This window comes from Cavia porcellus, unplaced genomic scaffold (assembly GCF_034190915.1).
Source record: "Cavia porcellus strain 051 isolate PalLab524CR breed Dunkin Hartley unplaced genomic scaffold, mCavPor4.1 scaffold_12, whole genome shotgun sequence".
In the NCBI taxonomy this organism is placed as follows: domain Eukaryota; kingdom Metazoa; phylum Chordata; class Mammalia; order Rodentia; family Caviidae; genus Cavia; species Cavia porcellus.
In genome coordinates this window covers 65,281,044-65,307,248 of record NW_026947495.1, presented here as the reverse complement: position 1 = coordinate 65,307,248, position 26,205 = coordinate 65,281,044, and the positions used below count along the sequence as shown (strand labels likewise).

Genomic DNA, 26,205 nt, shown 5'->3' with positions numbered 1-26,205 from the left:
TACAGAAGTAAGTTACTTCACACACTCTCTCCCAGCTGCATCTGCATAAACATCTGGGCTTCTAATTTTTTCACTTGAAAAATGAGAGTGTTGGGATACCAAATTTTTTAAATCCCTTTCAGTCTTAACACCTCATAAGTCAGTCCATCAAACAAATATGAGCATTTATAATGTTCGGGCATTTTCTTCACATTTTATAAAATGACTTGAAGTTCTCCATGAACAGAAAAAGAGTGTCATCCTTTTAGAAAGAGGTGATATTTGTGTTTTGATCCTGAATTCTTTGGATATTCAACCACATACAGGATTGAGACATATTCAAATAACAATCCTCCAGGGTTTGTTTTTTGTTTTTTGGGTTCTTGGGGAGTTTTCTTTTTGTTTTGTTTTGTTTTTGCTTTTTGGCTTGTTTTTCCAGTAATGGATACTGAACCCAAAGCCTTCGCATTGAGCTGCACCCTAAAACCTTTTATTATATTTTATTTTGGTAAGTTGCTCAGGCTGGGCTCAAACTTGTCACTCTCCAATCTCAGAGGGCTGAGATTACAGGCGTGCACATCACATCCAGTTAAAGTTAAGCTTCAATAAGCAAATAAGTTTAAATAAATAAAACTAAGGAAATAAAAATATTAAATAAAATCTTGGAAGAGCCAGACATGGTGTTGCACACTACAATCCCAGCACTCTTGGAGGCTAAGGTGGAAGGACTGTAAGTTAAGCCGAGCTTGGGTGACTTAGGCAGACTCACTCTCAAAAGAAAAACTAAAGAAGGGCTGTGGGAAATCCCTGGGTTCCCCCAAAAATACAACAAAAACAAAAAATAACTGTTAGTAACTGAATAGCTGAATTTCATGCTGAATCCTCGCTCTAATTTGTTATCCCTTAGACAGCCCTGGATATTAGACACCTATCTCCTTGGGGGCAGCCTTGTTTCATAGCTACGCCTTCTGTCAGCCTCACAGATTACCTGAGACATTTCTGTCAAATAGAACTCTTCATACAGGGTAGTTTTTACTTTCAAGTTATTGGCCACAGCACCGTCAGAAGAAATCACTGGACTTTCCTCTTCCCTATTCATAACCACTTCATAGAATATCCTTATTCACAGTATGACTTATTTTAATGTCAGAACTGTACTTGTGCTCAAGCAAAAAAACTCACAAGAGAATGAGTTCACTTAAGCCAACAGGAACTTAGAATTTCCTCTACAGATCATCATGACTCAAAATCCTCAATTCCCCATAATACTTAAGTTGAATCTTTAGTAATCATTCATTTTTTTTCAATTTTTTCTTTTAAAAATCAATGAAGCCAGGCAGCACACCTGTAATCCCCACCATCCCAAGGCTGAGGCAGGAGAATCATACATTCAAGGCCAGCCTTGCCAATTTAGCAAGCTGTAGTCACAAAATAAAAATAAAACAAGATAAAATAAAATGGGCTGGGAATGTAGGATGTAGCTCAGTAACAGAGCAACTACGTGGCATGCTTGAATCCCTGGGTTCCAGCCCCAGTACTGCCAGACAGACAGACAAACAGACAGGAAAATCAATTCCACACTTAGTCCTTTTCTGTTCCCAACAGCACTGAATAGACGCATCTAACGACTCCTTTATCTTGCTCCTACTTGACATGTTAGTATCTTCCTAACAAAAGGACCTACCACAGTTACTTGAACTACATTTAAAAGTATTCCTTGCAAGAGTAGCACTTTTTTCCTATGGCATTCTAAACTCAAGGAGAGCGAAGCATAAATCTAGGAAATGTTTAGTGAAAAACAAACAAACAAAAAAATACACTTCATGCTAATTCTAAAATCAAAGCCAGATCCATCCCACACATGTGTATATACATTTAAAAGCGACTTGGTTTTGGTGGATTCCGTTTTAGGTCCACCCTGCACGGCAAGGATGTCCATGACCCAGCACTTAATCTGATTTTTGGCATCCACCAGATATTCAGCAAACACTGGCTGTATGAGGAAGAAAGTATCTGATGTGATCGTGCCACCTTCACGACATAGTAAGACTCATATCTACTGGTCACTTCTCTGTGAAAATGGTCATCCTCGGTTCAGTGGTCTCATGAACAGACACAGAACTGCTTCCAAAGTTTATGAGAGATCAGAACCACACCAGAATGCCAGACAGCCAACTACAGTAATGAGAATGTACTTCATATTACCCCTAAATTTAGTTATTCCTAAAATTAATTTTAACTCACTTGAACCCAAGCTGCTAAGTTCTTCCTGGAGTTCAAACCTATCATTAAACTGAGGAAGAATAAAGGATGTACAGTTGAAGGAGGAATGCATTTATCAGTCCAAATAATAGAGGCTATTGATTCCTTTGCTTTTATGGACTTTTAAAAATAATTTCTGATTATACTGTATACAATGAGACTTTTTATTGGTTAACAATGAGGTCCATTTTTAAAAAAATTTTTAATCAAAGATGTCATGTTTCCTTTAACTGCTGCTGGAATTATCAGCAAGGTGTTCTCCAAATCACTATGCCAGGGAACTGCAACTGAGGCTTGACATTGTCAAAGAAAACTCTACAGCCACCAATTATTAGAACAGCTGACGCAAAATCAGTAGGCAAATACATAAAATTAGATATAAGGAAATGATGTCAAGAAATAGAAAATAAGGGAAAAAAGTTTTTAGGAAGAAAATGATGAAAACATATCACAACATCAGCATAACTGATCCTTCTGATTTATCCCAGAAATCATCTCGCTCCAGGCACACTATTTGCTGTTCAAGTTGAAACATCTCTTTGCTCTAACCAAGATAACATCTACATCAGTAAATAGTAAGTTTTATGAACTCTTCCCTCTCCGAAGCCTTTCATAATTCTTCCGATACATCATTAGAGGTCATCTTCATCAATGTGAGGATCCCAACCACTCACCAGAGTGCCCAGCCCCTGTGCTCCAACATGCATTTGGGTGTCTATCAAACCCACACTTGACACTCCTGAATTACACCAAAAGCTCCGGCTACAGCTTCCCTATTTCTTTCAATTACAATCAAAGGTCTTTGACCCTTTCTTCTTATTCTTATCTAGAATTCCACGGCTTGAGTTTCTCTCCTGGTGTTTTTAAATACAGTACATTCTCTCGTTCATCTTCTCCACACTTGAGTGACCTCCATCAGTAGCCTCCTCACGAGGGGCCCTACCTCTCATCTCTCTCTTTCCCTTCAATCTGTCACTCCCGGACCACTTGGAGTGGCTCACGTGCAGTTTCCCACGGCTGCCTCCACCACTTTCATATCATTTCCTCAGTCCGGGATAGCCTTCCTCTCTGTGTGGTCACTTCCCGTTCACCCAGCCTGCAAATCTCCATCATCTCGGTCCCGTGCTCATGTACACAGGGCCTGCGTCCTCACCCTTCAACTGACCTCTGGTGGGTCTTCTGCAGCAGAAGCATGTTGTCTTATGACAACTCCACCATCCTCATTTTCTTTTTCATTTTAACTTTAAAATGACCATTACAGATTCATGCATGAGTTTATTTTCAAGCAGTATAATGATCACAAATGAACTCATCACTAATTTTAGATAGTTGATCGTTATCAAAATTAACACCTACCTATCTGTGCTTCCTAAAGCTACTCATTTGGGCTTCCAAAAACACAACTGCCATTTAAAGCTTTATAGTCATCATTCTCTTAAAAAAAACTGCATAGTGGCACAATCCTCTAATCCTGGCACTCTGAGAGGTTAGAGCAAGAGGATCACAAATTTGAGCCCAGCCCAGGCAGTTTAGCAATTTGCTGAGATCTTGTCTTTTACGATCGGAAGATGTAGTTAAATGCCCAGGCTATGAGTTCAGCCCCTGGTACAAAAAAACCACCCCTGCAGAAAAGTATTTCATGTATCTGAAAAAAACACACTTGTTTGTATTTGATTGTGTTTGCTTATTTCTCTGGCATTATAAATTAATGCAACCATTCTGGACTACAATTTGACAATATCTACTAAGCTGAATAGTCACACAATTTTACAAAGCAGCAATTCCATTTCTTGCTATTTACCAAAACAGTGTTTGTATGTGTGTCGCAGGAACTGCAAATGACCACAGCAACACTGTTTGTGATCATTTTAAATGCAAAACAAATAAATGGTCACTGCCAGAAGACTACAGAAACAATTTGAAATAATTTTTATGGCACACAGAATGGGAATACTGTACAGCAGAGAAAGCCAGTGAACTACCATTAACCACACACAAATGAATCTTTAAGATGTAATGAGAAAAAAGCTTAGAAGTCCCAGAAGTGAATGTATAGTTTACTTTTAACCAAGATCAAAAATTATCATGACTATTCCTTAATCTTTGCAGGAAAAAAAAGTCCCTTTTTTATCTTTTCAAAACACATTACTAACCCTTGAGGGCAGGGCCATCCTTTTACTTATGTATCTCCCAGTGGTTAGATCAGTGCCTTAAAAAGAGTGGGTGTCGGAAAGTAATAATCAATTGAACGATCGCTGAATGCGAATCAAAGAATTCAATAAAATTCAAATTTCCCCCTGTCCAACACTTTCCTAAATCAAGTCACACGAAACACTTATCTACTTTGAATTTTACCTGATTCTGTATCTACAGGTAGTACTATAGACTTCCAACCAGACACATTTCATCTTCGAAGAACTTTATCTTTCTTGTTGGAGTAAAACATAAGGTTAAATCAACCTAGACAGAAGGAAACCTATACCATGCAATCCGACAAAAGTCCAACCTATATCTCACTAAACCAAAGAGATCCTTGACAAACCATCGTAATCTGAAACAGGTATCTCCAAAGGCAATCCATCCACTCACTGTATAATTGAGGAATCAACATTACAATACAAAATAGAAACAAAACCAGGATTTCTAGGCTTCCAGAAAGGAAAGGTTTTATTTTTTTAAATTATTTTTTGTAAGAGAAAATATATTAAGCCTGGCTGCAAAAGAATAGAACACAGTTCCACCAGTCAGTGGCTTCCTTATGACCCTCGGAGGGCTGTGCATATTCTCTGTAGGTGATTTTAGCTGAGTTACGCCGCAGCCTCCCTGCGACCTTGGGAACCCTGCTCACTCGCAGTTACATGAGATCTTCTGTTTCATTTATTATTAGTCTTTGTATCTGCAATGCTGCAACATCCGATAGGAATATCAACTTTGTGAGCTTGCAGTTCCCCAAAACTGTAAAAATACTTCCAAGAATGAAAAGGGGTTGGGGGGGGGGTGTATGGTCTAAACAAGAGGAAAAGAAAGTTCAATTGTATCAAGATGTTAAATTTGTTAATATTATCGTTGACGATCACCTCTACGATGTATAACAATCTACTAACATGCAAATTTTTTAAATTTAAAAGATGTTCAAGAAAAATTATTTTGTTATTCGGGGTCGGGGACCACAGTTGAAGGTAATATATAATTTTCCAATTGTAACCCAGGAAATTAAAAATGTTAATTTTTATAGACAAATTCTCACAGGGCTGTTTTTGGTCGGGGAGAGAAAATGAATCCGATAACCCGAAGGGGTCACTTAGTTTCCTGTCATTTGCTTCAGGTCCATTATGTAATGCTTTCCTCAGCTTTAGGTCTCTGGTTTTAAGTCACCGTTCATATTTACATAGAATTGCCACGCAATCGGTATCTGGGCATAACTTTCAAAAACAGTTTACCATGTGGCTAGCGGGTGTCTACGTACAGCACAGGTTTTTAAAAATCTGCTGGTGTCATGAGTTCTTCCCGGCGTCCTCGCAGGCTTCCCAGCGCCTCCTCCCCCAGCATCCCCGGCGACGCGATCGGCGGGCAGCAGCCGGCTGGCTGCAGGGGAAGCACGTCTCCACTGCAATGCAAAGCCGGCCGGATCGCGGCGTGGAGTCAGCCCGGCCCGGCCCGGCCCGGCCCGGCCCGGCCAGCAGCGTGGACGAGGCTGCAAGCCGCGCCGCAGGGCGCCCGCCAGGGCCGCCGCAGTGCACGCGCGCCGCCGAGCAATGCACAACTTCCCGGCCGCTGTCGGCTCCCCGCGGCCCGAAAGGTGCGGCGTAGGCGTCAGCTCGCGCGGGCGCCGGGTCCCCCGCTCGCGATGACATCAGTGGGTCCGGGCCGCTCCGCTCGCGGCCAGCCCGGGTGGGGGCGCGGGCGGCGGGCGGTGGGGAGCTGCAGGCGCCGGAGCCCGCGGCAGGGATCCCCACGGCCAGGAGGGCGCCCGCGGCACACACGCCGCTCCCGCCCGGTGACACGGCCGCCCGTCCCCGCCGCCGCGGAGGCGATGCCCAGGCCCGCCGCTGCGGCCGCCCACCCCGCCGCGCGTCTGCGGGGTCCCCGGCGCGCACAATGCCCCGGGCCGCGGCGCCGGCTGCGCGGGTCCGCCCAGGCACCCCGAGCGCCCGGTGCGCCTACCTGAGGGCGGCGGCGGGTCCTGCGGCAGCGGGCGGGAGGCGGCGGGCGGCCCCGGCCGGCGGAGGAGCGAGCCCGGCGCAGCCTGCGCGCCCAGCCGCGGTGCCCGGCTCCGACCGCGGCGGCGCCCCCTGTGTCCGCGGCGCCGCAGCCCCTCCTCCCGCGGGCGGGGCGCGCTAGGGGGCGGCGCTCCCGGCTCCCGGCTCCCGCCCCCGGCTCCCCGAGTGGGTCGGGCTGGAGCGGAGCCCGCATCGGCAGCGCAGGGGAGTCCCTGCGGCTAGGATCGCCCGCGCGGAGACCCGCGCCGCGCCTCGGAAGCCCGGCGCCCCGGGCTCGGTGGAGCCGCCCCGGTGACTCTGCCGCTGGGCGCTCCGGTGACAGCCGAGTCCTAAGGGAATGGGTCCCCGGCCGCCTCGATGCCCTGTCCCCGGGCGCCCTTCCCAGGCCCTCATTCAGTGAACGCACCCCCATTGCCTCCTCCCGGTCGCTGTCGCTCAGAGCCAGAACTTCCCAGGCCCAGAGAAACACTTGGGTTCTGTGCAGCAAGGGCCCGGGCTGCAAGTTCCCGGCAGCCCAGCAGCCTCGGTGCCACCTCTCTGCACCCTTCCCGGGCCCTGAAGCCCATCCCCGCCTGTGACCAAGAGCAGATTGATCTAAAGAGGAATCTGCTGGGAGGGACAGGGTAATTTAAATATCTGCACAGACGTTTCTTTTGTGAAGGGGCGACAGGAAATTCAGCGTGTCAAGGAATTTGTGCCATGGCCATCTTCGGAGGGCAACATTCCAGAGAATGTTGGGTGCCTTGTGGGCTGTCTAGGAGGTCTGCAGCGGACCAGTGTGAGGGGAGCCTTTAAAGTTGAAGATCTTGCTCCCACTGAGGTGACTGCCATGCCGCTTGACTGTTCTCTGTGCTGATAAAAGCCTGATTTGTCATCCATGTATCGTAGTTTGCCGTTTGCACTCTTCCCTACCTGCACTTTCGCCTGAATCTCCTTTCCATTCATTCCGTTCATTCGGGTTAACTTCTTCCACCTCATCTAGCATCCTTTCTCATAGCCTCCAGTGACAGAACCACAGAGGCAGGCCCTGAGACACAGGGCCGCTCATCTTCATCCTGCCCTGTGACCACGGTGCCCTCGACGGAGCCATCAGTCTGCTGGTCCTCACTTGGTCACAGCCGCCTTTTTACTCCTTTTTTATCTGGACTCCACGGACAGAAAGTCTACTGAAACAAATTTCCCACCCAAGCACAAACCAGGAAAAGTGACAGAAGGGTTCTAAGAGATGAGAAAATACAGTCTCTCACGGGGAGGAACGGTTCTCTGATCCTCTCTCTGCAGCCTATTATAGAATCACAACCTCTGAGGGAGAAAAGATTAAGAACACCTGTTCACTCTTCACTCTGTGCCATAGCATCTGTGTGCGTTTTATGGGTTTTTTAAAGGCAGGTCTTAAATGTCAGGGGTGAAGTCGCCCGTCTCACTGACTAATGGTCAGAAAAGATGGAATGAGGTGCTGCACCTATCTCTCTGGGGAGCTGGGTGTACAAAGTCCATCCCTGGTGACCCGCTACACTATGTTTGTGGGTCACAAAATTTTAAAAACACAGGCTGGAATGAATATGTAAATATAAGTAGAAGGTTTTTCACTGCGTCTTGAGCTACTGCAGGGTTTTTGCTCAGAAAAGTGTCAGAGATCAATGCTTTAAGTGTATCTTTCTTGCTGAGTTTAAACCACAAGTCGTACATTGCCTGAAAGGATGGATGTCTGCTCCACAATCCATTTGAAGAAAGATACTGTTTTTAAATACCTGGTGCTACCACTGCTGCAGTTCCATTCCATCACCCAGGCTGACCTCTCCTAAATCACAGTACCCACCATCAATACATCCAATACATAGTTTATATTCATTGCTGGTTATGGGCACTGTCTAAGCTGGGTGTATTAGGAAAGCTGAAGTGTAAATATTTCACTGAAAGACCCAGTTCCAGCGCATAAGGAGTGAGGAAAATGGGAAATGAGACAGGAAAAATGAGGAGCAAACACATGGTGACACATTCCCAACCTATCCTATGCTTCACGAGCCTGAGAAGACACAGCCAGTTCCTTGGCCATGTGATGCATCTGTGGACAGACGCTCCAGAAAAATGTGCCCAGAAACAGTCCATCAAGACAGGGCTGAAAAGAAATTTATCAGGAAGCTACCTCCAATCTCCTATCTCCCCCTTGTCAAGATTTACTCCACCCATTCTAGTTTGCTTCTAGGTTGAGTCATCTGACTTTACGGAGGTACCAGCAAAATAAATCCCATCCACGATAATTGTATGGTTTTTATGCTGGGCTGTTCTTTAGGCAATTGCTTATGCTGGGAACTGTGATAGTCTGTATTCTTACTGGTCTATGTTGTCCCAAATGGAAGTTGTCAGATATTTTGGAGGCAAGAATGATGCAGTAGCCATTACATTCTGAAAGTTATCATTGGTTCCAAGTATCAAAAGACAAATACTTCTGTGGGTATGTGTGTGTGTGGGTGTGTGTGTGGGGGGGGGGGGTTTGAACCACCCAATGGGAACCGAATCCAAGACCTTTAAACTGAGATAAATTCACAACTCCCACCTCAATATTGTGTTTTTGAGATAGGGACTCCCTAAATCACTAAGTTGGAAGGGCTGGGCTGGAACTCTCTTGTTTCAGCCTCCCAGAGTCCTGGAATTATAGACATCACCAACATACCTAAATTTTGTTGCAAATTTAAACATAAAGATGAGCATTCTCTTTGTAATTTACTTTTTATAAAACACATTATTACTTACCTGTTTTTCTATTTTGCAGTACTAGAGATGGGCCCCAGGAGTGGTCTACCACTGAGCTACATCCCCAGCCCTTTCTAGTTTTTAAAGCAGGATCTAACTAAATTACCTAAAACTTTTGCTCCTCCAGCCACAGCTTCCCTAAAGCTTCAGTTATAGACATGTGCCATTGTACCCAGAAAGCATAAAATACATGTTTAAGCAAATCTATTACCATTTCACAATATCAAAGGAGCACCGTCAGAAAGTCAAACAGCACATTTTATGAGACAGTGAGTTCTTGCAGGAAAGTTGCAATGTCCCCTAGTGCTTATAGGTGTGAGGGTCTTGATCCAGCCTCCGTCTCAGGTTGTTTATCAGACATGATTCTATCTTTGCATATGTGCACACCCCACCCCAGCTGAAGTAATACTTCCAAAACATCACATATATTTTTGAAACTTTTCTTTCCAGGGAAATTTGGCTCAAGAACTTCTAGGTAAGCACATGACAAGCTCAGTCCTAACCTCCAGGTCTAAACTTTAGTGTGGAGACTTCATTCTCACAAACTCATGATCTGCTCAGACAACTTGATGGTCTAGTCCAGACAGTACTACTGTGCACACTGCAGAGTGAAACTTTCATTCAGGATGCTTTATCAGAGTGCCTAAAAAGACAGCAAATTGGGCTTTTAGTATGCTTATAGGAACAGGTTAACCTTTTGGAGTGTAAGGGTGGGGGTCCCACTTCATTTAATTTAATAAACACTTCAAGTGCCTGCTCTGAATTCGGTGTTACTACAGGTACTTGAGTTATGAGTCAGCAAAACAAAGACCCTGCCCTCATGGAGCTTACAGTCTAGCAAAGGGAAACAGATAATGAATGCATCTAATAGATGAGTAACTCATACAGTATGTCAGAAAATCATGAGTGATAGGGGAAGAGTAACGGGAGAAGAGGGATAAAACAGTTTACCAAGTTGCGCTCTCCAGCTCATTAATCTGGGCTTCAATGAGAAGATGACACTTGAACAAAGACTGGCAGAGATGAGAGAGTTAGTCAAGCAGACAGACAAAGAAGAGGTTCCCACCACAGTCGGTGAGACCAACCGCTGCAAAGCCCCTGCAGTGAGCAGGACCCAAGTCCTGGAACATAGGAAAGGAGGGAGGGGCAGGGGACCACATTGTGTGGGGCCCACAGGCCACTGTGAGCACTGAATTTCAGTAGGAGATGGGGCTGGAATACCGAAGAGTGGAACGATTTGACTCACGGGAGAGAAGAGCTGCTCTGGTTACTGTGTTGAAAACAGACTCTGGGGGAGCAATCCTGGGGTCTGCGAAGGGGCTGTCCCCTACTGCCTGGTAGTGATGCAGGAGGCTCAGGGCCAGGTGGCAGCAGCTGAGGTGGGCAAATTCAGCCTCCATTTTCAAGTAGCACAAGGGAATTTTCCTATGGATTAGTTCTGGTGGATTGGATGATGCTGATAAGTTTTTGCATGAGGTATGAGCGATAATTATGTTAATAGCACTGTTTACTAGGTGAAACTGAGAAGAGGAAATAAAGGGCCATCCCACCCTATATCAGGAAATAGCAAAGATCCTAGTGTCTGAGAGTATTCTTAGTTTTAATTTTCTAGGCATATAACACAGACACACACACTCACACACACACACACACACACAATTTGGGTGGAAAATGGAATGTTTGAACATGTACGTGCCAAAAACTTTTAAAATAAGAAGTTTGAATTGAGTGCCCTCTCTGAGATTTTGTTAAGTAAAAAGTAGCAAAGCAGAAACTACTACTTTCTTTCCCAGGAACTAATTTGAAAAACAAGTTTCATGTTAACAATTTTGATCCAAAATACACCTTTTAGGGCACCAGGTCCTTAGTTTCCTTGTTCCTACACCAGTCCTCCTTGGATGCCTCCTTTTCTCCAGAGGAGCTAAGAGAGCAAGAACCCAAATATCTTTCTCACCCCTTCCCTCCCCTTCCCTTCCCTTTCTCCCTCTGCCTCTTTCTATATATCTCTCTTTTTCTTTGTTGCTTCCTTCCTTCCTTTCTGGGGGTTGAATCTAGAATCCAGGACCTCACACATGTGTGTATTTATCAGTGAGCTACATCCCCAGACTTTTTCTTCCTTTTCTGTTTTGAAACAAGATCTTCCTAAATTGTGAAATTGTCCACACTGGCCTCAAATTTTTACTCTTACTGTATGAGTCTTCCAAAGTGCTGGGATTGTTGACATGCATTGCCACACCTGGGTTTTCTTCTTTTTTTCTCTATCCGGAAATTGAACTCAGAACCCAGGGCCTCACACATGCCCAGCAAACCTTTTATCACCTCTGCAGCCTCAACTCTCTTAATTTTAGTTTCAGACAGAATCTTCTGCTAGAGTCCAAAATTCTGTATAGACTCATTAGTTTAACAATAGGTGCTGCAAAGCCGAGGCAGGTCGTCTTTCTTCCAATACTGTGGAAGGATTCTTTTCCTGGATTTGTCAAAACCCTCTACTACCCCCCAGATGAGAGGGCCGTGTAGCCCACGTGTGGCGAGGTCAGTCGGATGTTTCCCTGACATTATGTTTTAAAGACAATTCAGTCAGAGTGAAAATCTCTTCTCAGTTGTCTTTCACTTTGGGGGTAGGAGCGAGACTCCACTCTGTAGGAGCAAGACTCAGTGTTGTGCTCATCTGTTTGTAATCTCTTTTAAATACCTGCATCCCATTTCAGCAAACAACAAGCAGGTCCAGGCTCAGAGCTGTTGATTGTAACAGTATTTAATAAAAGTTTGTGTTTGTTGGTTTTCATGGCATTTACTTTTAGGGTTATTTCTATTTGCAGCTTGTGCTACATTTGCAATGTGAAATTTATTTTTAAAATGAGCTCATTTAAGAATTTTTAGAAAAAAAATCTGTTTGAAGACATATTAGGAAGGTAAGACTATAGATGGTACATAGATATGGCAAAAAAAGTCACTAAAGACTGAAGAGAACAACTAAACATTGAGAAAATTGGAAAAGAAACTACTAACCTCTCCTAACTATTTGACTTGGAACATGTTCTTGAAACTGTCTAAACCCCAGGTTCTTTCATTAAAAATAAAAATTGAAAAAACTTTCAAAACCTAGTCAGTTATTGAGAGAAGAATTTCAGCAATTTGCAAATATCTCCTGTAGAGAAGGCTCTGGACAGATGTTAATTAGGTTATCTCTTCTTCCAAATGCACATCATTGCTTGGAGCTGAGACATACAATGTGCTGATCTTCATGAGACTTCTGATCTCCCGAAACTGTGACTGTGAACCCCCCAGAGCTGCTTCCTGCACCCTTCCTAGTCCTGCTTTACTTATTTGTAGTTTTATATACTTCTCTTATTCCTTCTACTTGATTATAAGCATCATGAAGGAAGCTTTTTGTCCAAAGCCTTGTGTAGTATGTGTGTTTATATTTAAGGAGCTTAACTCACTGAATCATTTTTCAGTGAAAACTTTAAAACCTTAAGCACTGGATGCATCAGTCCTCAGCTTAAGAATTCAAACACATAAAGTACTGTCCTTAGACAGAATCACTGTCTCAAATGTGATAGGATCTGTTGTTTTTAAAAATAAGTGGAGGCACTGTTTGATCAATAGAATACAGCTAATTTAAAAGTATGACTAGGTTGATAGTATATTTAGATGATTATATTTTTATTAATCAATATTTGGTTTTAATAAATCTTTCCACTAAAAGTGGACGGGAAATATGGATTCAGTAACACACAAAACTATTCTACTGCCCTCGCTTACACTCTCAAAGCTGATATCTGGGTACATTTATGTTGACAAGACTCTTAAGACTGTAACATAGCTTCAAAAGAATTCATGAAGTGTAAGTATGTCTTGTCTGATATTTAATACATTAAAAAAAGAAATTATATACTAGAGTTAGCAACATAGATAAATACTAAAAGCAACAACATTATGTGTGAAAAAAATTCATTGTGAAATTACAAAAATTACATGTGAAAAATAACATTTCATGTTTAGTTTTTCATTTTATCACATGGCTACTTTTTGAGATGTACAGGTAGGATTTCCATGTGGTGTTAGAGAAAGCTGACTTCCCATGGTCATACTGATTAATGGAAGTTCTAGAACTTCGTTTTCTCAGCTTGGAGACTTCCCCATTCCCTGTATTAGGTTACATTGCCCTGCAGAGGGAAACAGTATGAACAGAAGTTGCACATATCATATAATAAATATTCAAAGTTATAAATCAAGCAAACTGTTCAGTATATGTTCTATTCCCTAAATTGTGTCTTTGAAATGATCTAAAAGGAATTCAGAATTTTCAAACTCTTTGTAGCTCTAACCAGATGACTTGCAGTACAAGAAGATATGACCCTGGATCCAATTTGGGCCTTTTTTCCTTTTCTCCCCACTTCGAACTCTAACTTATCCTAAAAGAAGAGATCCTCATGCTCACATATGGGGACAGCCCAATCCCACATCCAAGCACTGTCTACACTGTCCTCAAACAGCTATGTTTATATCCATCATTCTAAAGATCCAGTGATAGTCCTTTCAAAATCTCAATGGCATTCTTTACATCAATAGAAAAAATTCCCAACATTTATAGGAAGCCATAAAAACCATGAAAAGCCAAACCATGAAAAGCCAAAGTCTTCAACAAGAATAACAAAGCCAGAGATATCACATTTCCAGATTTCAAAATAAGTTACAAACCTGCAGTAGTCAAAACAGCATGGTACTGACATAAAAGCTTCTATATACTTTTATGTATACACATCCATGTATGAAAATACACAGCTCAGAAATAGATCCACATATCTATGGTTAACTTGATCTTCAACAAGGATGCCATAAATATACAAGTATACAAGGATAGGTATTGGAAAAGCATAATATCCACAAATAGAAGAAACCACACCCTTTTCTCATTTCATATATCAAAATAAACTCAAAGTATATAAAAATTAAATATAAGACTGCTAGAAAGAATACTAAAACTGCTAGAAGAAAAGACAGAAAAATATATTGTCGACATTGGTCTGAGTAATGTTATTTTTATATGACACCAAGAGGAATACTTTCCCCAGCAAATGAAGCAACCAGCTGAGTAAAAATTCAAATTATGGAACAGAAGAAAATATTCCTAAACTATATATCTAAAGAGTTATTATCCAAAATACATAAGGAATTCACACAACCCAGTTGCAAAAGGAAGACAAAACAAATAATGTGATTGAAAAATAAACAAGAATCTGAGTGAACACTTCTCAGAAGAAGTATATATGGTCACCAGGTGAAAAAATGCTCGACTTCACTAATTACCAGGGAAATGAAAATCAAAACCACAATTATCTCAAAGCTGCCCAAATAGCTATTATGAAAAAGACAAGCCAAAAGAGAACAAGAATTGGCCTACACCCTATGCTGTAAACTGCTACAGCAAATATGGAGAGTCTTCAAAAATATAAAAATAGGACTATCTTATGACTTCCAAAGGAAATGCAATCAGAACCCTGAGAAATATCTGAAGTCCCATGTTCTTTTCACTTGTGTTCATAACAGTGAAGACATGGAAAAACCTAAGCGTTGGTTGGCAGCGGTGTGGATTTAAAATGTGATATATACTATATTATACACACAGAGTATACTGGAAGAGTTTTCAATCTTTAAAACTAAGGAATGCCTGGTATTTGAAAACATAGGTAAACCTAGGAAAACATAATTTTAAATGCAATAAACCAGATGTAGGAAGACAAATATTGCATGATCTGACTCCCATGTGGAACATAACACAGTCAAACTTTACGAGTTTGGCGTTCCATGCCTGTAATTCTAGTACATACTCTTGAGCTGGTGAGTAGTAGGATCCCAAATTGGTGCCCAGCCTGGGCAAGATAGTAGCATAGCAAAACCATGCCTCAAAAATAGATACATAGATTAAATAAGTAAATAAATGTCCACAGATGTTGTTCAATCTCCAGTACTTCAATCAATCAGTCAATCAATCAATTTTAAAAATAATCAAACACATGGAAGCTAAGAGAAGAATACTGGTTGCCAAAGACCAGAAGGGGCAGAAATGGGGAACTGTTAGCCAAAGGGCACAATGTGTCAGTTATGCAGGATGAGTGAAATGTGAAGGTTCAGTGTACAACAATGTGAGTATAGTTATGGTATATGTCTATAAGTGCCCCCCAGGCTTCATGTGTTTACATTGTGCATTTGTGATTGGTTCATTGTCTAGGCTTAGAGTGATGGTGTGAGTGCTACACCCACCTAGGGGTGGAGCCAGCATACAATGTAATGGCAGGAAGAAGGTATGTCTTGCTCTTTGCTGGTTCCTGCTTGCTGTTGCACCCGCCATGAACTGCAGCCCAGCCATGCCAGCCTGCCTTGGAGCCAACTGAGTATGGATTGAAACCTCCAAAAACTTTAAGAAATAAACCTTTCCTTTCCCAACTTTGGGCATCAGGTATTTTGTCCCAGTGATGAGTAAAAAGTAACTAAGACAGTAGTTAACTCTATTATACTATTAAAATTTGCTAAGAGGGTAGATCTTGAGGGTTTTAAACACATAAACAGAGAAAAGCAAAAAGAAAATGACGAAATGATGGATATGTTAAATAGCTTGATTGTAGTGATTATTATGCAATATATACTTTATTAAATTATCAAATTGTACATTGTAGTTACATATGATTTTAATTGTCACAAATACTTCAGTAAGCCCATAGTAAAATATGAAAATAAAATTGCTGAACCTCAAAGCTATGAAGAATCATCAAAAACATAAATAAATTTATATTAGGAAAAAATAAACCTAACTTCATCTCTGAAGTAATATTTAATCCTGAAAAATCCTCAAAGAAAAAGAATACCTGGAATCCAGAGATGTTATATATTTGTTGATAAGTATAAAAGCATAAAGCCAGGTTTTGAGTATGTGTATTCTTTTTTTTTTTTTTTTACTTTTTAACAATTTTATTTAAGGAGAAAAAGAAAAAAACAGAAAAATGGTACAAGTTATACAGAATTTCAGAAAAAATAAACTGTAGGAAATCACTACTTAATAGATTACATATTGTCATCTTAGAAATAGTTGTTCAAGTTACAAAATTAAAGCATATAAAGTGGACATTCAAACAGTGAGACTGCAAACAGTTCTGTTCAATGATCCAACAAAACTCAGTAATATGGTCATCTATCTTACACAGTTAAATATACATGTAGTTATATCCTTTAGAACACTTTCTTTTCCTCTATTTTTTATAGTGACAATTACACATTTTGGGTTTTATTACTCCCACAGTTCTTATTACTTTTTTTTTGAAGAGAATAAAACCAAATGTGACATAACAAAACCAAGTCAGTCAAATCAAAAGAATGGACATAATACATAATGTAAAAACAGAATACAAGGTGATCAACAATGGTTACCATAATGCCTCTTGCTATCTTAAAAAGAATTGCCTATATCATCAGTTAAAATAAAATTGAACAAAACAGTAAAGAATAAAACCAAAAGATTGGAGACATTACAGGACTTCAAAAGAAGATAATAGTAAAACCAGAATGGGCATCATAGTGAATCTTATTGCCTTCACAGTTGTTGCCTATACTCTCAAACTTGGTACTATCAAGCAAAGCAGAATAGGGGAAAATCAGTCAAAACAAGATGGTGAGAGCAATACAGGGTTTCAAATCAAGTTAACAGGAAATCAAAGTGGGTTACTATAATGTATCCTGCTATTTTTAATTTATTTTTTCCTTAATTAAAAAGATAAGAAATAAAAAAGTAAATAATAAAAAAGGAGATTGAGATAAAAAAGGACATAACAACAAAACAGTACAGATCAGAACATAACCATTTAAGCAAAATAATGTTTCACCACAAGATATCCCGATATAAAAGTAGTTACCATAGTGTCTCTTTCCTTGAAATCTTTGAGTATAACTTCATATACTGTAGCATCAAACATATCAAGACAATGTAAAACCATTCAAGAGAATGACAGTATTACAGATATTTAGAACCAACTAACAGAAAATGAACAATGGTTTTTGTATAACCTCCTTGTCTATAAAAGTTTTTGTTTATATTATCACATATAATAAAATCCAATAAGATACAACATGTTAAGACCGATGGAGACAGAAGAACAACAGCTTGATGGGACTTCAAAACAAGATGATATTAAATCAGCACTAGCTATTATAATGTTTTGTTTTCTCCAAAATAGCTGTTCCTACCATCCAACCTTCTCTGCCTCATTTCTGTTGAGCTCTTTTTCTGTCATTAGTTGTCAGTTTGTCCTCTTCATTTCGCTTTCTGCTCTATTCATTGTGGCCTCTCTGCCACTGCTTCTGGAATCTTGGTATTTTTCTTTTTTAGAATGTCCTACAGTATTCTCTGTAGAGTTGAATTGGTGGTTGCAAATTCCCCTAGTTCTTCTTTATCCTAGAAGCACCTTGTTTTTCCATCAATTTCTAGTGACAGTTGTGCAGGATATATCATTCTTGGCTGGAGCTTGAATTCTTTCCCCCCATGCTGTTTGTGATTTGATGGTTTGTGCTGAGAAGTCTGCTGTAATTCTGATGGGTGTTCCCTTGTAAGTGATCTGTTTCTTGTCTCTGACAGCTTTTGATATTCTGTTCTTATATTGGATTTCTGGAATTTTGATTATTATATCCCTGGGTGTAGTTCTGTTTGGGTTGTAGGTGGCTGGGGTCCTGTGTACCTCATACATCTGAGTATCTTTATCTTTTGCTAAATTAGGGAAATTCTCTTGGATTATTTCTGTGAATAGCTTTGTAGTCCATTTGTTTGTGTCCCTACTTCTTCTTTTATGTTCTTAATTCTTAAGTGATAGATCCTCTTATCATCTAGCCTTTGTATTATTGCTGTTTGTTTCCTTGTTCGTTATTTTTAAGAAGTTTTTCATTTCATGCTCCCACATTACAAATATGTCCTCCAGATAATCTATCCTTAGTTTCTTTCAAGCTGTTATGCCAGCTTTCAATAAAGTTTTTAGTTTCCTGGTAATCTCTTTGAACCTGCTTCATGTATTCGATGTTCTCTCTATTTTCTCCATCAAACAATTTTCCCCTTTTTTTCTGTTCTTCCATATTACCATCTGTTTTTTCTTGGGAGGTGCTTAGCATTTCTCTAACTATTCTACTTATATCTTGCTTTACTTTGTTAAATACTTCACTTTTGAACTCCTCTATGAGGCTCCGGAGATATCGCTTTATGTCTATTGGTGCCATGTCTGATATTGCATGTTTTCTGTCCTAATTCTCCTTTGCACTTACCTTTCCTGGATCAGTGTTTTCAGGATTGGGGACCAAGGACCCTTTCTTGTTGCCTCCTCTTTTCATATTTTTTGTTCCTTCCATACAGGTGTATATAGGAAGCCCAGTTCCTTTCTTTGTGGGTTACAGTTTGTTTGAATCTGCCAGCTAGGTGTTCCTACCCACTGCAGTGTACTAGGGAGAGACAGACCTGGGCAGCCTATGCTGGGTCCGCCCCTCCAGGTCAACCTCCTGAAGGCTTCACTGCTAGGGTACACCGCCAGGTGCTGGGATCTGGTTTGGGCTAGCCTACTGGGTCTTAGTCCGTGGCATCACCCAGGTCAGGCACTCCCCACCAATCCCATTTGAGAGGGGAATATGCGTCTAAAGTCACTGCAGTGCCCTGTTCCGGCTAGTCTGCCTGGTCCCAGAATGTCCTCTGTTGGAGCCTCCAAGTCTATAAAAGGGTCCCCATTCCTTTTACTCACTGCAGGTCGATGCAGGGCTCCCCTCCAGTCTCACTCTCAACTCCATTTGCTGATTCCCACTCTCAGAGCTTTCGTGGCTCTGTCCCTGCTGTGCTGATTCAGATGCAGCAATGGTGGCAGGAAATTCAAATCACGGTTTCCAGAGGCGCAGGTTCCAACTTCGGTGCTGAGATTTTATCTGTTCCGGTCATAGCATTGGGATTGCATTTCCAGTTGGTTTCTCTCAGCTTAGTTTGTTCCTGGGTCAGCAGGGTATATCTCCCCTTGCTTAGGACTCCTCACACCGCCCCATTCCTAGATTCTAAGTTGGCTATCTCAGAGAGCCTCCATAGCTGCTGTGATATATCTGCCATGTTCTCCCAGAAGGAAGTGAGTATGTGTATTCTTCCACTGCCTCCTACTTGATCATTCTATTAAATGATAATACACAGGCCAAACAAAAAGTAACCTATCACTTAAAAAAAACTACAAAGAACTGTAGAAAACTATAAAGAACTGTAGAAGCAGAGACTATATTTCTTTAAGAGTCAAACAATAATATCACATAATAAAATCAAATGTAAATTTTTATGACCAAAAATATAAAAAATTAATAAGAGTTTCACTTTCATTCATAAAGCAAGAATGCATTAGCAAGAGATGCAGTAGGAAATAGAAACATTAGTCATAGAGGATCAATCATCTCAGTCTGTGCTAGATCAAGAAGACCAACCATAAGCAAAATTTATGATACGTCTAAATATATCATTGATAAGATGGTCTTTATTTGAAAATAAACAAAAAGATCATTCTTAATGCTAAAACAGAGACTATAACCTCATGTATCATAGGAAATTATTAAAAATTGACCATGTATTAAGCAATAATGTAAATATCAATAGACTATAAATCAGACAATAATGGACAACAGTGATCACAATGTAGCCAGAGCAGAATTTAGCAGAGAAAGCAGATTACCCCACATCTCCACCATTACTATTAGAAATTTGAAAATATGGAGTGCTACACTGTTACATGAAGCATGCTGAATATGTGGGGTATATGTAGGAGGTAAATTTTAATATCTGTATCACTTGTTCATTTGATTTTTAGATCCCCAAAGCCTTGCTCATTAACAGAGTACTCATATATTTCAATTATTCTCATTTCTTTACATATTTAAATAGTACTTTTTAAAAATAGAGTAACCAATAACCTGTCTGATTATCTTAAACAGATGACTTTTACACCGTAATCATTACATTGCACTGCCTATGCTTTTATCAGGGTCTTGGCCAGGACCACTGATCTCCTGCTCAGAGGTGTGATGACAGCATAAAACACAGGCACAGCATACATCTTAGTTACAAGGGGCACCAGGATGGCGAAAGCCCAGGGGCAGGCTGGGACCATGAAGCATGGTGCCTTTGGCTTTTATTAAGGGTACAGCTTGATTGGGGAGGGTGCTGGTGGGCTGCAGGAACCTGCAGCTGTGGGGGTGAACTGCTGACACAAACAAGGTTCAAGAACTGAGGAACAATGCATTTTTGGGAAAGCACCCAGGAACATATGAGGTTTGCTAACACATGAGGTCTGAGCTAGATGAAATGAGCCAAGGTCCTCAGCCACCATGTTGTCTTGCTCTGAGACACCAGAGCTTCACAGACTTTTGCTACCATTGGCTTCGGCCATTGGTAAAGATTAATCTGTCCTTAACCCAGCCAGGGATCTCCCCACAAGTCATTTAAGCCTGGTACAGACTCTCAAAGTTTTGTGTGCCAATTTTTAAAAATATTATTATTTCCTGTTTGTACCATGTCAGCCTGGGTCTTGACATTCATGACTTGTGAATACAAAAAGTTTATAATTCCCTTTAGAAGAACACTGAAAAGCAAATTATTTTGGGTGTTTGAGAGACAACTGAGGATGTCCTCAGAATGGATTTTTATGTTTCACTAGATTAAAAGTTGGCATCTGGTTATGTTGGATTAAAAAATGAACTTTTATAACCCAATCAGCTTGCCTCAATGGTAATAACTCAGCAATGGGAGATGAAAGGGTTGTGTGGGGGAGGGTAAGGGTAGTTATGATTTGATGGATTTCCTTATAATACTTGTCAAATGACAAATACTACTGAATGTAGGATAAAAATGTTAAGCTTTCTGTTCAGCATTTTCTTTTCCTCTCTTTTTTTCTTTCTCTGCTTTTTATTTTTTTCAGTGGTTTTTGAGAGAGGATTTTATAATGCAGCCTCAATTTGTAGCTGGCAGCCCTTCCACCCACCCTTCCAAATGCCTGGGTTACAAGTGTGCACCACCGTGTCTAGCTCTCTATGAAATATTTTAAGATAAAAAAACTAAGAGAAATCTTAAATTTTAGTAAGAATGAAGACAATGAAATAAACACACTAAGAGTTTAGGAAAACACATTTGAATTTTAACCACTTATCATTTACCTGTCCTATTTAAATGTAGGACAACAAAAATTGCACATTTTTCATTAGTTTTTATAAGTTTTATAACAATAAGAAATATAAAAATGACAATTTTATCAAATTTATTCCACATAAGAATCAACTGGTTGAAATAATACCTGCCAGAGCAGCTCTCAGGGGAATTGGCATGGAAAAAAACAAACTACTCAGGAGACGATGGGGTAAACTGTTAAGGGGTCAGCGATTCAAATTTTAAATCACAAGTAGGCAGTTTTTAGAAAACATTATACTGTAGTTAATATATCAATTTAATAAATCAAGATTATAATACTGCTTCAAACAAGAATATAAAATTATTGCAATATATAGCCACACTAATGTTATTCAGACTCAGATTAAGTAAAAATTTTACATTTGAAGCTACTTAAAATACTATTTTCACTCATTCAGCCCTCTCAAAAGCTACAAAGTAAAGCACATATAACACCAACACATTTGGCTGAGACTATAATGTATTTTTAAAAAATGGATTAGTTTTTGAATAGTTGATACCAGTATTCTATGATACCTAAACTATTTTTACAAAGGGATATAGAGTGAAAAATCTTGCTTTATCTTTCCTGACACCAAGCTTCAAGCTCTCCACAGAGGAATCCATTGATAATTTACTGTCTTTCCAGAGATGATTGTGAAGCTAATACCTAAGTAGATATTTTTGTAAATTGTGTCTCCACACATATTCTATGCTGAGGACCTTTTTTTTTTTTTTTTTTTTTTTTTTGGTCCTGCAGATTGAATTTAGAACCTTATATCTACTAAGCAAAATGCTGTTCTAACACTGAGCAAAACCCCCAGCCTCTGTACTGAGATTTTTAAAAATGCCTCTGGAGAGTGTTCCATATGAATGCCAATGTATTATATTATTCCTTTTTACTGTTTACATAGTATTCCGTAGAAAGGTCACATGGAATACTTTCTTGTGTTAGGGTTCTCCAGGGAAATAAAACAGAGAGAGAAAGAGAGAGAGACACAGAGAAAGGAAGAGAGAGAGAGAGAGAGAGAGAGAGAGAGAGAGAGAGAGAGAGGCAGAGAGAAGCAAAGAGACAGAGACAGAAAGACAAAGACAGAGAAACAAGACAGAGAGAGAGATTTTAAGAAGTTGTCTCATGCAGCTAGAAAAGCTGCCAAATAAAAATCTGTAGGGTGGGCTGACAAGCTTGGCTAAGAAGGTAGATGCAAGGCTCCATTCTATAGGCCACCGGCTGACATATTGTCTTTCTTGCTCAGAGGACATCAGTTTTTGCGCTATTCATGCCTTGAATGGAGTGAATGGAGCACATTCCTAGTGGGCAGTCAGCTTTACTTAGCATCCACTAACTTAAACGCAAAACAGCATCTAAAGTGATTTTCTTTCTTTTTTTTTTTTTGTCTTTTTCATTTTTTATCGGTACCGGGGATCGAACTCACAACTGCCTGCTTGCAAGGCAGGTGCTTATGCCGCTGAGCTAAATCCCCAGCCCCCTAAACTGATTTTCATAGAAACATCTGTAATAATATTTGGCCGAATACCAGACACAGTGATCCAATCAACTTGACAGATAAAATTAGCCATTACAGGTCCCTATTAATGGTTAGTTTGTTTACAATTTTTGGCTAATATATTATATACTCTAATATATACGTCATTTCATAAACATGTGAATACATCTATAGAATAAATTCTCACAAGAGGAATTGGTAAAAGCACATGGGTATATGTTTTAAAATTTTGATAAATATTGCCAAATTTTCTTCCGAAGAACTCATATCAATTTATACTTACAAGGATGAGGGTATGTGTTTTTTCAATCCTTTCAACAGAGTGTTTTATGAAGCTTTTTAAATCTTCGTATTTGGAGGGTTATGATATGAGTCAGATGATTAATAAGAAGGGATTCTATGCATCTTAATAAAAATGATGTTTCACATCATGTATGCAGTTTCAAAATATACATAGTAATGCTATCTTAGTCATTACATAATGGAATGTAAATGCAATTTTACTTTCATACTAACATTGAGCTAACAGGTTATAAATGGATTTCTTAATCTTTTATTCATCATTAAGAATCTGATGAGGTTACTTAAGATTTTAAGTTATATTTTTCCATAGTCTGAGCATTTGAATCCTTCCAAAACTGATATGTTGGGATTCTAAAATCTGAGGTGATGGATGGCATTAGGTGTGGAACCTTGAGGGATGACTAGGTCATGGGGTGAAGCACTCAGGAATGGGACTAGTTGCCAAATAAAAGGGGCAGATCCCTTGCCCATTACACCACTTAAGAACAGAGGAAGAAGGTCTATTTTAAAAGGCAGGAAGTAAGCACTCAGAATATGCCTTGCTATGAACACCTCAGACTCCAGAACTGTGAAAAATAAGCTATGATTACCAGGTAATGGCCCTTCATTACGGCAACCCACGTGGACTAAGACATACTTTGGGGGGGGGGGTAATGTATGTAACTGAGGAGGATTTACAAATTTGAAGATTCACTAAAGTTCTCAGGACACAAGCCTGAAAGATGAAAGGGTATCATCGAAGCAGGAGACGGGTATTTATGAAATAAATTCAATAATTTATTGAATTTAATGATTTATTGAATACTTTATTGGATCTCTTCTGGCTACTTCCAGATCACGCTTTTTCCCATTATTGAGACAAGTTTGAAGGGGGCATGGTGTTTCCTGTGGTGTGTGTGCCGGAGACAGCAGGGGACTGAAAGAGGAACAGGCAGGAATCCTGCTGACCCTCCAGGTCCCATCCAGCAGTAGTCCCTGTCATGGCTGAAGGAGCGTTTCCCTCCCCAGGGCTTAGTGTCTCCTTGAGCAGGAAAGCCTGACCTTCTTTCTGCCATCACTGCATAGTGTAGCATGAGCCAATGACTCTACCATTTGAAGAGGACAACTGGGACTACTTGGTGACCTTCCTTTGCCCCATTTCCCAGTGACCCAAGTGGCCAGCTCCACCAACCGGTCATGACTTTCTCATTAAATTTGTTCAGAGGTGTGAGCCCATGGCAACCATGAGTCTGGAAAAGAACCAAGAAGTCAGCTTGCCCTTCCCACATGCCAGCCAGCACACAGGCTGGGAGACAAGAAGAGAGACCCCTTCCCCATGTAGGCAACTGGCTGATTCAGAGGAACTCAGGCTGGGATGATAGCAACCGAGGTACCAAACACCTTAATGCTTGTATTGACGGATTGATTTTGCAGGCCTGAGACCTGTAGTCTGAGCAGCTGTTTAGAGGATAACAATATGCAATATAGCAACTATGGGGATTTCCTTTTGTCTTGTTTTTGAAATTCAGTATTGTTGTTTTGTTTTTGTTTCATTTTAATGTTTTGTTTTATTCTCTTCAAAAATAAATAAATAAATAAATTTGTTCCGAGTTTCCTCCCCATCATGGGAGGAAAAGAAAAAAAAGAACAGTGGTGGCCATATACCAGAGACTTGGAGGAGAAAAAAAAGTGAATTAGCTGTTTAGTGTTCCAAAGCTTGAGTTACGTGAGATGGCCAAGTTCTATGACGTGCCTATCAATGTCTGTTGTATTACAATGTGCCTAGAGTTTATAATACTATATAGCTATATAGCACACTTCAAATTGTGCTAGGAGTGGTGGTCTTTGGCTGAGTATGTAGCTCAGTACTAAAACTCTTGCCTAGTATGCACAAAACCCTGAGTTCAATCACTAGCATATCAAACAAACAAAAAACTCCTACATTTTATACTAAGTTATCAGAAGCTGATCAGGCTCCAGACCATAAAGATGAGTATATAGAAAAGATTAAAGGTTATGTAAATACGGTTTGTGGGGAGTCTAGGAAAGTCAGAAATCTCTTGGAGCTACGTCAAAGACTTTTGGGGACTGTCGGTATTTACTGGCTCCTTCACATTTCAGGAGGTGCAGGAAGTGGAGGGCACACCTGAAGCAAAAGCCTGCAAAAATGAGCAGGTCTTGAGAAGTTAGAAAAAAAGACATTCTTAGGCAGTAAATCTTGCTGAGTAAGAGAATAGTCTGATCCATGAGATTGGCATTTATTGCTCTGGAATCCTTTGAGTGAGGTTCAGCTCCTGCAGCTGCAATGTCACCTTGTCTTCAGAAACTGTGAATATGAAATTTTCCAACATCGTCAGAAAGCACTGTGTTCAGCACGTTAACCCATAAACAGTCCAGTCCTCAGCATTAAGTGTTGTTACTACAGTACTAGTAAAATAAGCCAAGGGTGGTATCACATGCCTGTGATCCCTCTATTCTCAACCCTGAGGCAAAAGCATTGCAAGACTGAAGCTAGCTTGGGAAAGAAGGTGAGACTCCCTGAAAATGGAACACATAGAAAGGGCCAGGGATGTAGTCAGCACTCCCTTGAGTCAGGCCCCAGTAACACAGACAGACAGATGCACACACAAAATAACAAAAATGAAATGATTAGACTTAGAGGAAAAGGAGGGAGGACATGAAAACACAACCCTCCTTGCATTCTCTGACCTTTATAGCCTTGAAAATTGGTAAATGCTCCTTTAATATATAAAGGAAACATTCTGAAGAAAGATCAGGATGGCTTATCTTGTCCTGTCTGAAGTCATTTACATTGTTTTCTTCAGTGGAGAAACAGAGCACGGTCCAAGCAGCAGAATTACGTTAAATTCTAGCATTCTGTCCTCTAGGCTTCCCCTTTCTCCGGGTCTCTGATACTCTCCTCTATTCAGTGACGGGTGATCCATGATGAAAATGAAAAGTAATAGGGCTTAGATGTCTTCCTGTC

At 40.5% G+C, this 26,205-nt stretch overlaps 1 protein-coding gene and 1 pseudogene across 10 annotated transcripts in view; one reads left to right on the top strand and one right to left on the bottom strand.

The window, feature by feature from the left end:
- Positions 1–6,557, bottom strand: part of Osbpl6 (oxysterol binding protein like 6) — a 186,383-nt gene extending 179,826 nt beyond the window's left edge. For 7 of the 10 annotated variants that reach the window (XM_063259363.1, XM_063259366.1, XM_063259367.1 and 4 more), the window contains exon 1: positions 6,406–6,557. The gene's annotated coding sequence lies outside the window, so the exon portion shown is untranslated. Of the gene's footprint in view, positions 1–5,707; positions 5,727–6,405 lie in introns of those variants that run through there. The other 3 variants (XM_063259372.1, XM_063259364.1, XM_063259365.1) reach the window with 3 other exon arrangements.
- A 3,653-nt stretch (positions 6,558–10,210) lies between these two features.
- Positions 10,211–24,336, top strand: LOC134478243 (uncharacterized protein C17orf114-like; annotated as a pseudogene).
- Positions 24,337–26,205: the final 1,869 nt, after the last annotated feature.